Source organism: Strigops habroptila, chromosome 7, assembly GCF_004027225.2.
Source record: "Strigops habroptila isolate Jane chromosome 7, bStrHab1.2.pri, whole genome shotgun sequence".
Lineage (NCBI taxonomy): Eukaryota > Metazoa > Chordata > Aves > Psittaciformes > Psittacidae > Strigops > Strigops habroptila.
In genome coordinates this window covers 2,928,938-2,941,914 of record NC_044283.2, presented here as the reverse complement: position 1 = coordinate 2,941,914, position 12,977 = coordinate 2,928,938, and the positions used below count along the sequence as shown (strand labels likewise).

The window sequence follows — 12,977 nt, the reverse complement described above, 5'->3', positions numbered from 1 at the left end:
GGGACCAGCTCGGCAGCAGTGATTTATGATTCACATTAAGGGAGGAGCTGGAAGCTGTGGAGAACATCAGGGTCTCCCTGAGCCTGGCACGAGCGCTGTGCTTTATGGGCTGTGTTCAGCTCGCTCCTGGAGATGGGGATTTATGCCCTTGCTGAGCTGAAACTGGGGGGAGCTGTGGCTTATCCTGGAGACCCTTTGGGAGATGTATGTATTTGAGGAGGGAGAAATTCATCCTGGTCTTTCCCAGAGCCCCCCTGCCCTGACAGGGAGAGCAGGACCACAGTGCATGGAGGAGGAGAGCCATAGGAGCTGTGGATCCATTCTGTGCAATGCAGGAGACCGTAGGAGTGCAGCTCTGCCCATCTCAGCTCAGCATTCCTGATAGATTTTGGGATGTTTTCATCCTCTCTGTCCCAGCCTCTCTGAGCCACCCTGAGGAGCTATTCCAGCTGCTTCCCATTACAGGGACAGCTTTCCCTGGCTTTCCACCCTGCAGCTTGGAGTAATCACACTGGGTGGACAACAACAGGGCAAAGATGCATGGTCTGGCCAAAGCAAACATGTTCCTGTCCCCTGTCCCATTGCAATTCCTTGCATTGCTGGAGGCAGAAGACCCCACTGCAGGGAAATGTCTGAGGTGGGATGGTCTTCCCATTCCCAGCATCTCAGGTGGGATGGTTTATGGCTTGGCTGTGCCTCTAAGTGCTTGTGAAGGGCAGAGCTGGGGATGTAATGAAGGCAACGGTCCATAGGGAGTGGAACGTGCTTGTACTAGATCAACTGATATAATTAGAAAGCAGGGACAAGGAGATGAGCTCCTGTGCCTGAAACATGGTCTGGTTTTTTCCAGCTCCGGCAGCTGGGCTAATAAAAGCTCTGACCTCCCCTTGTGCATCATCTTCAGCACGTCTGCAGGGCACTGAGATGGACGTGAGCTCCCATCCTTCAGTGTCTCAAGATGATGCAGGTTGGAGCAACCTGCTCTAGTGGAAGGTGTCCCTGCCCGTGGCAGGGGGTTGGAACTGGATGGACTTTAAGCTCCCTTCCAACAGAAACCTGTGATTCTATGATTTAGCAGGATTTAGTGACAGGAAAGCAGGAAAACCCTGGCCATTTGGAAAGAGCAGGCCATGCCTGGGCAGGCCAGGGCAAGCAATGATCCCACTGGATTTATGCGACATAGCCTCCTGGTTTGGAGAGGAAGAGGTCCAATGTACCCTGCTGTTTGGCCTTGGGGCTGGAGGGAAGAGAACATGGAGAACCACTGAGAACCATGGAGAACCATGATGTAGGGTCTACAAGAAGGTATCTTGAAAACCTGAACCCACAGAGAAGAGCAGTCCTATAGCTATATAGGAGAGGCCCATCAATGCAGGATGAAACCCAACCAAATGCATTGGGCTTGCTCTCACCTTCCCTGCTAAACAAACACCCCCATCCCATCCCTCTTCCTGCCTTGTCCCTGGCATACACAGAGCTGGTGGGCATTGCTCTGCTTCCAGCGCTTCCCTAAGGGAGCCAGTTTCCCCCAGGATTCTCTAGGTGCTGGACACACGGTCAGAAATTGCTTATCCCAGCTTGTTTTCCTGGCTTGGATCAGTATTGTTATTCCTGGTGCTGGGCTTCCAGAGGAAAACATGTCTTTGGGCCTCATACCAAGGGATTTGGTTAATTCATCACCCGCAGACGCACATGTATTTATTCAAAAGCTCCTCTTGTTATGTTCCTTGGCAACTTCTGAGCCCGTCTATTTCTCCAGCTGATAAATATTTGTGAGGTTGGTTGTGTTAATAATATCATCATCTTCCTTCTGAGCTTCCTACAAAGAGAACAGGATCTGTTTCATCTGTCTAAACCTCGAGCATCTCGCTGGCCTTTGATCAGGATTCAGCCCCTAAGGAAAGGGAGACTCTCTTGTCTCCGTACTGGGGTGAGGATGTGGGATATGGGTTCATTTTGCATTGATAAATGCTGCAGTTCCCACTCCAGCAGCACCCACTGAGGACCGAAAGGCTGGGGGTAGCTGTTGGGTGGGTGGTGGGAACGAGGTGGGTGACAGAAGATGCTAAAGGACATGGAGAGGCTCTGAAGGCAACCAGAGAAAAGTCACGAAGCAAAAGGGAAGGCTCAGATCATTGGATAAATCCCATAAGTACCAACTGCTGGAGGCTGGGAGAGTTTCTCTGATGTCTGAGCTAGCCCAGGCTGTAGGAGTAGCCATCATGGACCCTTCTGCACATGAGAACTGCCCATGGTCAACATGCTGCAGTGAGGCTCCAGCTGCTGGAATCATGTTATCCCATGTCCTCTCCTATTTCCATCCAAAACCCGAAAGGTTTCCAGCCCCTGTGACCACTCCACAACTCAACACAGATGGGTAAGAAGGAAGGAGCCAGCTACAGCATCAATGAATGGGGAGGAGGCAGAAAGCAGAGACCTGGCTATCAGGTCTCATATTGGGTCAAACTCCAGCAAGTTCAGACAAAACTTATCTTTCTGACTCAGGAGCCAGATAAAACCATCAGGATCCACATATTCAGTGCAAAAACAAATCTGAAAGGACAAAACTCAGCTAAGATCACTTGGATCCTGATTTCAAGCCGTGCATCAGCTCTCCTGAGATAAAGCAGGAGCTTCTACAGCTCCTCCATCAGGTCAAGGGGACTTTCAGCTCCCTCTGCCAGGAGAGCTCTTGGCTCCAGCTGACTTGGATTATCAGGCATAAGGCATCTCCCTTTTCCCTGATAGCTGCTTTAACACTTGGGTTTGCTTCCCTTGCTGTTCAAGGAGCTCTGTGGACCTTCTTGTGCACCAGGAAGGTGGACCTCCTTCTGGCTGCACTCTCCCTGCCTGGTCCCCTCCTGTTCTGGGACCACCACTGTAAGTCTCAGAATCATAGAATTAACCAGGTTGGAAAAGACCTTTAAGATCATCAAGTCCAACCATTAACCCAGGGAAGAGATGTCCTTCTCACCCACCACCCCACCAAGATGTTTTCCTGCAGGAACAGCGGGAAAAGGCAAAAGTCCATCCCTTGGCTTCCAAAAAATGGGGGGTGTCAGTGTGGTCCTTTCCCCCTGTGATCGTGCCTGGGTCTCCATGATGGGATAGATGATTTTTGGGTGCACATTGCGCCCTGCTGGGAACCACATGGCTTATTGTAGGGTCTCAAAGCACTCAGACCACCACCACCTCCAGGATGGAGCATCACATCCTACCTACAGCTCCTGGTGCCACCACATCCTGCATGGAAAGGGCTCCCAGGATGCAGGAAGCACAACCAAAGGAGGAACCCAGTGACCCAGCATGGGGTATAAAGGCTTTACCCATGAAGGAGAAGCTTGGGTGAGCTGGAGGGGCTGGGGAGGTCCCTGCTTGCTCCCCCCAGCCTGCAGGGCAGGGATGATGGGGCTCCTGGACCTGTGCCTCCATTTCACTTTGAGATCCTTCAAATAATAACCGTGTTTGCCAGCTCCTGTGACAGGAATGACTAATGGGGAAAGATCCTTGGCAAAGGGAAACAAGAAATCTCCTCCTTTCACCCTTTGTTTGCTGGATTTCTCTCACAGCCCCGGCCTTTCCCTGATGTGATCAGTTCTCCTTCCTGAGAAAGCACATTTTAAGCCCTACAACAGCTCCAGCAACCCCCTCTGAACTCTTCAGCTTCCCCATCAGGACATGACTCCCTTCACAAACTTTTTGCATCCCGGTTTATCCAGGTTTATCCTGCTCCACACTGAGTTATGAGGCAGCGAGTGCCTCTGACTGCTGATGCAGCGTGGTTTACACGGTGCATCTGGAAAACACCCTCCCCATCTGCCTCCCTTTGCAAGGCAGGGGACTGTCCTCTGGGGATGGATGGATGAGCAAGGGATGCCCTCATCCCACACCATGACATGGTGATGCCCTTGCAGTGGGTACCCTTGGCTGATGGTGCATTCCCCATGGATCTCTCCCACCCCTATATCTTTAGTAGGACAAGGTCTCCCAGATATCTTCTCCAACCAGATGTTGTACTTTCCAATGCTTTTCTACCTCTTCCTTTTGGCTTTGGAAGCTGGGGGGTTGTTCCCGCAGGATATCAGCCCAGTGACCCAGAAAAGAAGAGTTCAAGAAGGAGGGAGTTTCATTCCTGTATGGAGCCCATGCAGCCACACACGCCGCTGCGTTGCTTTCTAAACTCTCACCCCTACAGCAGGGAGCCAACGAGGGGGGGAATTTCAATCCCTCCACACATTCCTCCTCTGCCCCATTGTCATCGCAAGGCTCAGGAAAACATTCCCGGTTCCCTTGTGGGATCCCGGACACTGCAGGCAGGGAATCACGTCTGTTTTCAGACCATTCCCTTCCCAACCTTTGCAGCAAACAAATTCCCCAGCCAGGCTGAACTGGGATGACAGCATCACAGCTATATATAGCCACGGCACATCACCGCTCGCACCAGGGCCACACATAAACAAACCCCACGGTTCCCTGCATGGAGAAGGGGCTGGGTGAACGTGATGGAGGAGCCTCCCACCCCTGGCTGCTCCAGGCTGGGGGTGCTTTGAGCTCCTGCACTTGCTTTTAATGCCAACATCTCCCCCGAGGGCTCAGCTGCAGGCATAATCCGCTGATGGAGAGGGTTTGAGGATGAAGGATGTGCTGGAGGGTGTTGGAAGCAGAGCACAGGAGAGCTAAGGGGGTTGCCGAAGGTTATCCCACGGGGCAAGTGGCATCCCCTGGCTTGAATTGCACCCGCTGGCTCCCAGCTTGAATCAAAGAAGCTGTTGGCATCACCCCTCCTGTGTACCGTGATGTGGGGCAGGAAATGCTCTGGTACAGCATCTGCCCTCCCCTCCTACCTCCATTGCATCTCCCTGCAGCCCTCCTGTGTGCTTCTGCCTGCTCCTCTCCCTGCCTGACCCTCTGCCATGGTGCAGGAGGCTGTATGGGGCTGCATGGAGCTGCGTGGGGCTGCATGGGGCTGCATGGGGCTGTATGGGGCTGCATGGGGCTGCATGGGGCTGTATGGGGCTGCATGGGGCTGCATGGGGCTGCATGGGTCTGCATGGGGCTGTATGGGGCTGCATGGGGCTGTATGGGGCTGCATGGGGCTGCATGGGGCTGTATGGGGCTGCACAGGGATGCATGGAGCTGCATAGGTCTGCACAGGGATACATGGACCTGTATGGGGCTGCACAGGGATGCATGGAGCTGCACAGGGATGCATGGAGATATATGGGGCTGCACACAGACGCACGGAGCTGCACAGGGCTGCATGGAGCTGCATGGGGTTGCACAGGGCTGTATGGAGCTGTATGGGGCTGCATGGGACTCCACAGGGCTGCATGGAGCTGCACAGGGATGCATGGGGCTGCATGCAACTGCACAAGGCTGCACAGGGTGCAGAGCAGAGGGAAGAGGGACCCATACCTGGCACGGCTGGCAGGCCTTCCCTGCTTTCCAAGCTCCCCATGCATGGGGGGAAGAGCCAGAGGATGCCCAGGGGATGCTCAGGGAGCTGTGGATCATCCAGAGGCCCGATGTGCTCCTCTGAAACAGAGGGACCAGGCGGCCTGGGGGGTGCTGCTCGCAGCCACAGGTCCCCAAGCTCTCCCCATGGCTCCGAGCAGTGTATGGGGTGTCAGGAGGGGTCCCTGTCCTCCCCCAGGCACACCCACAGCCCTGGATGGGGCTCTCTGCTGCAGTGCAGCAGCTCCAGCCCTGTTCTTTCCCGGGGAGCTGGCAGAGGGGATGCCTGCCTTCATCCTTCCTTCATCACAACACCCTCTCTGCTGCTCCGAACCCGCTGCAAGCAGGATGAGCCATTGGGAAGAGTGACAACTTGCTCCTCTCCTGTGTGGAGATGGGGCCTATAGGGCACCCTGGGGAGCACCCACAGCACCCATGGCTTGGGGGTTGCAATGGATTGGGGGTAACGCTCAATGCCCACATCCCCACAAAGCCAATGGAGCATCGGTGCCTCCTTGGGTGAAGTCCCAAGCGGGGAGACCCATGTTGTGACGTGCCCCCATGTCCTCCTTCCATCCTTCCTTCCCTCCCCACCGCTGCTGGGCGAGGGCCACCCAGCACCGAAGCAGATGACATAATTCCCGACATAATTCCCAGCAACTGCACGTTAATCACTCGGCCGCCAGCAACCTCCTTTGCTTGGATCCATGGATCCATCCCCCCCTCCATCCCCAGCCACCGCTCCCCTCCCTGACATCACTGCCAAAGAAATAAAGAAATAAATGAAAGAAGATGGAAAAGGGGTGGGAGTGGGATATGGATATAACCTGATCCTGCTGGGCACTGGCAAACAGGTCCGGCCCCCCCCTTTTCCCTCCCTTCCTTGCACTCTATTTTTGGGATGCTGTCATATCCAAACGGCCCCGCGGGGCAAAATCCAGGCAGCTGCGACTTTAGGCACAAACAAGCTTCCCTCCTCTCCATCACACCAGACATCGGCGCTGGCAGCCCATCCTCCACCTCCCCTTCCCAAAATCTTCCCTTCCCCCACCCCAAAACCTTCCCTTCTCCCAAATCTTCCCTTTTCCCTCCCCAAAATCTCTCCCCCCCCCCCCCCCCCAATTATATCAGCCCAGCGAAGCCCCAGCATCAGGTCCCCCACCTTGCTCTCTGTGCACCCCACATCCCTCCCACCCCCAAGGGAGCCCCTTCCCCTTGTCACCCCCACCCTGTCCCATGTCCTCCCCCCTCCCATATCCCAGTCCCGCTTCCCAGTTCCACCACCCCCCCCCGCCGTATCCTTACTGTTGGCGGGGATGCTCGGGAGCGGGCAGGGATCAGGCAGCGCTGGCTCCGCAGCCGGGTGGCCGCTCCCGTCCGAGGGGTCTCATCTCATGTTGTCACATGTCAGCATCACACACACACACACAGACACACACACACTCGCAGCCACGTTTGTCCCCCCCCTTCTTGCGGCAAACGGCGGCCAGCCCCGACGCCACCCCCTGTCAAAGCGGCAGCCTAACAGCGAGGAAGGGAAGGATGGAGGCAGGATCCGCTCGCGTTGCCTTTAACCCTTCCCTCGCCACCCAGCCAGGAAGGGCTGTGCTGGGTCAAGCCATATCCCTGGCTGGGGATGGTGGGATGCTTCATGGGTACCCTCCCCACCCGCCACTTTTCACCCCATGACTCTGGGACATGGGATGTGGTGGTGCTCTGGCTCTGCATCCCACAACCTCGCTGTGTCTCATTGCTTTTGTGCCCCCAAAACAAGACTCCCCCCCCCCAAAGCTGAACCCCATGGAGTGGGTCAGGGAGGTGTGGGATGTGCTGGGGTCATGGCTGGTGTTTGAGGGCACAGACAGCCCCATGCTGTGTGGCTGGGGATGGGAGCTATGTCCATCTGCCTGTGTCCACTATGAGACCATGGAAAACCTGTTTTGGTCCTGGGTTCCCCCCATCTCTAAGAGCAGAGACATTTGGGGTGGCACAGACTGAATCCCTGGGGTTCTGCAGCAAGGGTGGGATGGGGGAATAAAGTCAATGTGGGATATGAAAGCTTCTTTTCCCACCCCACGGAGAGGACAAGGACCTGAGCTAGCAGAGGGGCCAAGCTCCCCAAACTCCCTCAGATGAGCTAGAAAAGGGGCATGCAAAAAACATGCAGATTTGGCCATGGGCTCAAACTGAAGCAGGGCAGCTCCTAGCATGGAGTTGCCTTCTCCAAGGGGAAATGAGAGGTGCCAGGGGGAAAAGGAAAAGGAAAAGCTCATGATGCTGTCCATGGAGCAGGGTTGGCGACTCATATCCCTGCTTCCAGCTTCACCCCAGCACTGGGTCTTGCAGCACACACCATCAGGCTCTGGTTCTGCCCTTAGCCCCTTCCATGGATGTGCAGTGTTACACCAATCCTGCTCTCCTGGTGGAGATCTCAAGAGGGGGAGAAGAGGCAGGAGCTGCTGCCACTTATTGCTGCTGCTTCCCAGTGAAATGGCAGCTCAGGTCATGGGTTATTCCTGCCAATAACACTGGACTCGACTGCTCCCATAGGATTGTGTGCTGAGTATCTCTGCATAGGTTCTTGCAGGCAGATGTCCAAGGCCTCTGTGTGATTCTCCTTGGGCACAAAGGACAACCAAGGCCCTCTGACTTACTTATGGTCACCTTTGGGGACTGGGGTTAGAGCCTGGGACAAAGCCACATCTCCTATGGGTGGGCCTCTGCTGCTTCCCACCAGTGCTGCCAAGCAAAGAGCAGTTCAGATCCTGCATGGGCAACTGGGTGGTCCTTCTGGCTGTTAAATCTGGCACGGTGAAGGGACAGAGCAGGGATGGATGGAGAAGGTCAAGCCAGATGTATTGGCTGGGACTGCCCCACCAGAAGTGACAACGTGCCTGGGACACAGCAGGATTAGTCCTGTCCATGCAATGCAGCCCTTGCTCACAGGCAGCCTGGTCTCCTCCGAGCATGGTGGTGCAGCCTCTTGTAGGGGACATGCAAAGGTATGGGGTGTCTTACACGTGAGCTTTCCTTGGATCATAGAATCATCAAATCCCAGACTGGTTTGTATTGGAAGGGACCTTGAAGTTCATCCAGTTCCAACCCCCTGCCACAGGCAGGGACACCTTCCACTAGAGCAGGTTGCTCCAAGCCCCTGTGTCCAACCTGGCCTTGAACTGATGGAGGAAGCACAGGAGGATGTTTGAACTCAGGATAAGTGAGGAGTTGAGCAAAGTTCTGTTTACACAAGGTGAGAGCGTGATCGTGGTTCATGTGGTAGAGAAACCAGAGGGGCTGAATTCAGCCACACTTCCTAAAGCAAAGGGGAAAATATCAGCGTTCTTGGAGGCAAAGTGTTTGATCTGAACATTATAGAATCATAGAATGGTTTGGGTTGGAAAGGACTTTAAGATCATCCAGTTCCAACCCCCTGCCACAGGCAGGGACACCTTCCACGAGAGCAGGTTGCTCCAAGCCCCTGTGTCCAACCTGGCCTTGAGCACTGCCAGGGATGGAGCATTTACCACTTATCTGTGAGACTGATGGAGGTCTTTGCTCAGCATTAGGTTGTCTTCCCTGCTAGTTCCTCCATCCTGGAGATAGAATTCCAGAGCCTCCATTAGTTCCTGGCTATCCAAGATTTTGCACTGTCTACAAATAGTTGGTACTTGCTGAAAAGAGCAGATCTGAAACCACAGTTGGCAAATTGCATCAACAAGCATATTCTCAGCAAGGCATTGTTCCAGTTTGTATATGTCTGAAAAGAACTGTTCAGGCATATGTTAAAGTTGGCACCTTCTCCCTGGGACTTGCTACAATCTGATGCTGGAGCATGAGAACCACATCAAGACACAGAAAACACTCAGCAAATCAGAGAAATCAAAGTCTATTTGGGATGTTAGAGGGGCTGTGATGAAGACAAGGAACAGGGACAGAGCAATGTCCTCTGGAGACAGCTCATCCTGGCCAGGAAATGATGACATCTGCAAGCATGTCTTGGAAAGCGATCAACAGTGGCATGAGGAGGAGAGCAGAAAACCTGCTGCCTCAATGCTAGTCCCAGGATAATCCTTATAAAAAGACAGGAATTGAAATGGGAGAGGGTAGTGCTGCATGAACACAAACCATGGAGTGTCCTACAGGGTCTGGGCTTCAACGGAGGCTGAAGGAGGCAATGCCTTGCAATGAGGATGGACTCAGTGGGGACACACACAACATGCGAAGGGCCCTTATCCTTGATGGAGGGCTGGACCTTTCCCCTTTGTGTCAGTGGGGAAGAGGAGCTGGTACACCCACCAGGCCCTTGCTCTGCCTGGATGTCTTTGTAGACAACTCACCCTATGGAAACCCCTTGAACTCAAAATGGTTGGAGGGTGTTAGGGGGAAAGATTGGCCTGGTTTTGTCTTTCCTTGGGTGTCCGTGTACAGCTGCTGCCGAGGGATGCTGGTGGAGCTGCAGCATCATCAGAGCATCCTCTCAGTTACAGAAGTGTCCACAAGCCTAGGCATGTCCTATCGTTGATTGGGGAACACATGCAGATTCCCTCTTTATCCCCTACCATCCATCCCTTCAGGGCATCTAGGAGCATCCCAGTGCCCCTTGGAGGGCTGGAAAGGGGAGTTGGAGCCCATCTTCCCTCGGATGCAGCTGTCTCAGTGTTGATGCTCAGTCCTGGAGGTGTGTGGCTGGGTGATGATCAGAGAGGGGTTCTCCCTGTGAGGGTGCTGAGGCGCTGGCACAGGGTGCCCAGAGAAGCTGTGGCTGCCCCATCCCTGGCAGTGTTCAAGGCCAGGTTGGACACAGGGGCTTGGAGCAACCTGCTCTAGTGGAAGGTGTCCCTGCCCGTGGCAGGGGGTTGGAACTGGATGAGCTTTAGAGTGCCTTCCAACACAAACCATTCCAAGGTTCTAAGATTCTTCACATGGATTTGCAGACACCACAGCAACCTTTTAAGGAAGGGTGGGAAGATGATAACAAGGTGGGCTTGGGGTCATGTCTAAAGAGATGGTCAAGCTCACCGCATGGGCAATGAAGACTGGCCGGATCTGATGAGGTAGAGGTGTTTTCTCTCCACCATCCATTAGGACACAGCTCTACCCTTGCCCATGTATCTACTTTCAGCTTGCAAACATCCAGGGCAGGGATCACGTCCTGTTCTGTGCTGATGAAACACCCCATCCATCAGCTGGTAGTGTTGGCTGTTGGTCCAAGAGCAGGAGGGTCAGTGCTTGGACAGTCTGTTCTCCGTGGAGGACTGCCAAGGGCATATGTGTTTAAGACAGCAAATAACCAAGAGACCATTGTTCATAGCAACCTCAGTGGAAATATTTTTGTGTGTGTATGTGTGTGTGTGTGTTTTTGTGCTGGCATCCAATTTGGCACTGGTTACTCAGCACAAGTGGGCGGCCTGTCCCTTTCTCTCAGCTGGAGTCTCCTCCTCCTCACAGGGACCCAGAAGAGGCATGAAACTAGAGCAGATGGTTTGGGGGTGCTCAGAAATACCAATGCCAAGGGCTGTCTCATCACCAGATAGAGCTTCATGGCATGCTGAACATGCTCAAGACCAACAAGGTCTCTCCAAGTAAAGGGGGGATGCAGGAGGCTGCAAGAAGCTCTTGGAGATATTGATGGTTTCAGCTTCTGGTTGGATTTTGAGGAGATGGAGCAGAAATTGAGATCTTTGGGGTATTCTACAAAGTGTGGAGTTCTGTGTCAAATCTTCCTTCCCCAAATCCAAGGGAATTTGAAGCACTGATGCTCAAGGGACATTGAGAGAAGCCATGCTGGTTCTGCTAGGAAGAAGTCTCAGAGCTTTCTCCAAGTGAGAATCCAAGGATGCAAGCCTGGAGACCAAGACAGACTTAAACAGGGGAAGTTCAGGTTAGATATAAGGAAGAAGTTCTTTACTGTGAGGGGGTTGAGGCCCTGACATAGGCTGCCCAAAGAAGTTGTGAATGCTCCATCCCTGGCAGTGTTCAAGACCAGGTCGGGCAGAGCCTTGGGCAACATGGTCTAGTGCGAGGCACCCCTGCCCATGGCAGGGGGTTGGAACTGCATGATCTTAAGGTCCTTTCCAACCCAAACCATTCTATGATTCTATGATCCTATACTCCAGATTGTCTCCTCTTCGAGTGCTGCCAGTGGAGAACCTCCCAGGCTCTCATTGACAGCTTTGCTGCTGCTCTCATCCCTGTACAAGTGAATGGAGAGATGAGTCCTAACCTCCATCCCCCTCCACAGCTCCTGGCATTTTGCTCTTTCTGGAGCAACACACTGCTGCTAGAATCAGCTGAGATGAAACCGAGCTGGCTCCTACACACCTTGGGAGCTCAGGCAGGGCTGCTTCCCACACAGTGTCTTTCACCCAAATGAAGCAGCTCGCAGCTCGCAGCTCATGATGGATGAGCTCTGCCATCCATCATGCCAACCCGAAGGCAGAGCTCAGCTTGTTTTCTTTGGGTTCACGTTTAGTGGGGAAAGAATGAGAACCTTTTCTTTGTGAATGTGTTGCAAAGGGGCACGCAGTCGAGGAGGTTATGGGGCCACCCTTGAAATCACACTGAAATCAGTGGGAGACGTTAAAAATAGTAAAGACCTGAGCATTGAGGGCTATTTTCAGGCTGCCTACTCGTGTTCAGTATTCAAAGGGCATGGAGAGATGTAGAGTACCTGCTCCCCTTTGTGTCACTCCACAAAGAGCTATCGCTGAGATACTGGGTTTCTGCAGTCAAAATAGCCTGTAGACCTTGACATGCATCAAAGGAGATTGTAGCTGATGTTAGGACTTTGCTGGCTGGGGATTCAGCTGCATTAAGGTATCCAGCTACAGATGACTGAACGCACTTGCTTCTTGTCAGTGGTGTCTGGGTGTCGTTAGCTGACCAAGCTAATGGGTATCATTAGCTTGGTGTCTACATCAAGAGCAGGTGAGCAGCTCTCCAAGCCTCTGTGTTGATTTGAGCTTGGTTCAGTTGCCCATGTCTAATAGCACTATTGATGTCCTGGAGTATTTAAGGTACATACATAGAGCGCGTAAAAATGGCGTAGAGTCTCTGTTAGCATCACCTATGGTGGTGATCCTTGGTGCAGACCAAATGCTGTCTGTTTTTCCTTGCAAATAAGCTATCAGCCCATATGAGTTGGCATCTGCGTTGACAAGTGTTTATGTCCAGCTATTTGAGGTGGGAAACTGAGGGAGCTTTGGCCATCTCAGCTCTCTGTGTCAGAGACATCCATACTGTTCATGCCTGTATCCACACTTGTTTCAGATGGCCATATCCTTTATTTTGAACCTCTTGCACAGAAGACTGATTTCTGGGGTAATCTTAGCAGCTCTCCACGACATCTCTGGGTGGTCAATGGACATCTTGAGCTCTGCATTGTGTAGCTTTAAACTGGGCTCATTAGATGAGTCACTTCAGCCAGGTGGAAATCTCTGGCTCTTTGCCACAGAAAGGCTTTTGGGAGAAATCATCAACTTGCTTTCTGACTCGCTTTTCAGACCCCCTTTCAGGGAGGGTAT

General features: G+C 53.3%; 1 protein-coding gene across 1 annotated transcript in view; it reads right to left on the bottom strand.

Annotated features, from left to right (window-relative positions):
- The window catches only part of LZTS3 (leucine zipper tumor suppressor family member 3), a 51,919-nt gene extending 45,000 nt beyond the window's left edge, over nt 1-6,919 (bottom strand). Inside the window, exon 1 of the mRNA XM_030492592.1 lies at nt 6,760-6,919. The gene's annotated coding sequence lies outside the window, so the exon portion shown is untranslated. The remainder of the gene's footprint in view (nt 1-6,759) is intronic.
- Nucleotides 6,920-12,977: the final 6,058 nt, after the last annotated feature.